Source organism: Arachis ipaensis, chromosome B07 (assembly GCF_000816755.2).
Source record: "Arachis ipaensis cultivar K30076 chromosome B07, Araip1.1, whole genome shotgun sequence".
Lineage (NCBI taxonomy): Eukaryota > Viridiplantae > Streptophyta > Magnoliopsida > Fabales > Fabaceae > Arachis > Arachis ipaensis.
Window position 1 is genome coordinate 34054777 of NC_029791.2, and position 3195 is coordinate 34057971.

The window sequence follows — 3195 nt, forward strand, 5'->3', positions numbered from 1 at the left end:
TATTTCTGCAACAACAAAATAAATATATAATAACTAATTTTTAGTATACTTTTGCATAATAAAATTTTTGAAAAACATATTATGAAGAGACCAAATAGTAATTCAATCATCATCATTATATATAGGTGAAATAAGTATATGTCAGAAAGTTATGACATGCAACTTGGAGTTACATAAATAGTTGTTATAATAATACATACGTAAGCGATGCATCTTCGCCTCAATATTTGAATTTTCTTTTTTCCCTCTTGAATGATTGGAAATCCTTTGAACAAATTTGGTGGACGAGGAATATTTTGAAATATTTTAGTACCAAATGGCATTATTGTTTTAATTAAGCCATATCTTTGGAAACATTATTGGGTGTAGATCATATATATCACTATTCCGACCTTTTTTATTTAGAAACATTAATCCCTTTATTATGAGTCTTATGACCAAAGACTAATTGACCAAGATAGTGGTCCATGGATCCTTCAAGAATATTATTGTGCCAAATTACACAAAGTGGAATGAAGGGGAGCAACATTTTAAATAAATAAATAAAGGTATTGCAATATCTCATTATCTTGCTAAATGGGATTTCACGAAGACTAATGACTTATAGAGATACCTACTATTTAATTTAATTAAGAGAAACGTTAGAGACAATGCCTTTTATGAGTATTTTGGGCCAATATTTTTTTTATATATTTTAGGATTTAAAATTTAGTATTAAATCATTTTTATTAATCAAGCATTAGTTTAATAAAAAATAATAAATTTTATTAGTTATGTAACATTATTTTTAGGATAAATATCTTATTCGGTTTTTGATTTTTTTTTTCTTTTGAAGAACAAAGTGTATTTTGATCATTTTAAAACTTAAATCAGTCCTCTATACTACAAGAAAAATACCCATTCAGCTACATTTTTTAAGCTACATTTGAAAAGCGTAGCCTATTTATAGAATAGGCTACGCTTTTCTCAATGTTGCCTTTTTTTTAGAGAAAAGGAAACACAATTCTGGCATCATTTAAAAAGTGTAGTCTTAGGTATTATAGAAATCACTTATAAAGCGTAGCCCTATGTTAATATCTATGGGTCCACTTTTTATATCAAAGGGAACGCTTTTTGAAAGTAGCCTATTTCTTAAGTTTTGGGTACGCTTTTAAAATGATGGCTAATAAGCGCTTTTCCCTTTTTTTTTTTCGATCCAAATTAAAGCAAACTCACAACACTTAGTGAAATTTTCGTTCCCTCCAAAGCTCATTATCCCCTTTATCCCCTTTCTGGAACCACATTAATCACAGCGCCTTTGTTCCCTCCAAAGCTCATCACTCATCATCGCGAAGAACCCTCGCTCATCACCCAGTCACCACTCACCGCCAGTCACCACCCACCACTCACCACATCGCTACGCCGCTCACCACCTCACCACTCACCAGCTCACACTCTCATCCTCACTCAACACACACACAAAAGAGGAAAAAAATCAGAAAAGTGGAGAACAGGAAGAAGAAGAGAAGAAGAGAGCAGAGGGAAAGGAAGGAGAGGACGACGCCGGCTAGAGCTCCGCCGCGCGGACCATCGTCGTTGCGCGCGCTGACCGTCGCCTCAGCATCGCCATCTCGTGCACTCACCGTCGCCGCTCAGCATCATCATCGCGTGTGCTCACTGTCGCTGCTCAGCATCGTCATCGTCACTCAGCATCGTCATCGCCGCTCACCTGAGAAGGTATGTATCAATTTTCAGTTTGTTTTGTGAAATTTGGGAGGTTTTGGGTTCCAATTTTAGGGTTTTAAATTAGGGGTTTTACTGCATGAATGGTTTTAGCTTCCTGGTAGCCGAGAAGCAATCGCAGACCACCTACAATAATTCTCAATCTCATTCTCTTTGTCGCTCGTCATCTCACTTTTTATCTCATTCGCTCTCTCTTTGTCTCACCCTCTATCTCACTTGTTCTCTGTGTATGGATTTTTCTTCTATGAATTTTTGAAGGCTTTTGGGGTTCTATTTTTTGGGCTTTCTAATTTTATGAGTTTCTGCTTCTTGCTTCGTTAGGGTTTTCTTTTTTGTTTGAGAAGATTATTGGCCTTAAGTGTGCGAATTGTCGCCTCTTCAAACAGAGTTTATTATTTCTAACACCATTTGTGGTTTGTGTGTGCTATGAATTTGCAGAGCTAATGCAGATAGAAGCCAGAAGATTGGGAATTACTGATCAATGGTTCTTTAAGCTCTTCCTTCTCATCACCGATATTGGATCCGTGCAGCCTGTGTCAGGCGCTGAATCTGTTCCAGGAAGGCAAAGTCAGTGGAAAGGATACAAAGACTAATGAGACTAAGGTTCGTTCACATCTAGTGGTTCAAATAATAATCCAGGATTATTGGTTACATACTTGTATCATTGATTTGGTAGGTTAAGATGCCACTTCCTGATATGATGGTAAGCTGAAAATAAATTGGAAATTGCAAAATTCTGGGTATAAATAATTAGCTGCAGAGGTTAAAGAACTGAATGCGGCAAGGCTTTGATTTTGGAAGTGAATCTAACATATGATAATGATCAATAAAATTGTGCAAGAAGTTTGTTTCCTTGGAAGGCAGCTCATATGAATTCAAGGTCTATATCACGTATAGTTACAGATTTGTTGTTGCCTGCTTGCTTCTAGAAAGAAAGAAGCAATTTATTACATTTTCCCGCTTTTCCTTTAGATGTTGGTTATAAAACAATTCTTTTGGCCTTTCCTAATGCAATATCATACTATGTATCTATAATCATATCCTTGTATATATTTGGTCATGTTTCAGTATTTTTTATAGCTGATGAAGGTGCCACGGGTAGAGTCAAAGTTAAGAGTATTCTCTTTCAAGATTCAATTTCTGTCTCAGGTATGGTGGTGCTTGCTATATTTTTCTTTATGTTTGATTCAGTTATGCTTTTTTCTTTTTGCAGGTTACAGAATTTAAGAAGAGTTTAAAAAATGTGAACTCTGCTTGTGAAGAGGTACATTGTGCATGAAACTAACAAACTGTGTTATTGGTATTTCTTTGACCTCATGCATTTTCTCTTGGGAATAGGTCCGAAAGTCTGTCAAGCTGAAGATCATGAAGAAAATTCTTTTTTTTAGGTAATACATTAAATCAAGGAACAGCTAAGGGTATGTACTTTTTTCCTTTAAATGTTAATGTCCTTATCATTCTCTAGGACATCGT

At 35.4% G+C, this 3195-nt stretch overlaps 1 long non-coding RNA gene across 1 annotated transcript; it reads left to right on the forward strand.

The window, feature by feature from the left end:
- Positions 1264-2350, forward strand: LOC110264557. The gene is made up of 2 exons (XR_002350732.1): positions 1264-1716; positions 2161-2350. It is a non-coding gene; the product is annotated as an uncharacterized LOC110264557 (long non-coding RNA).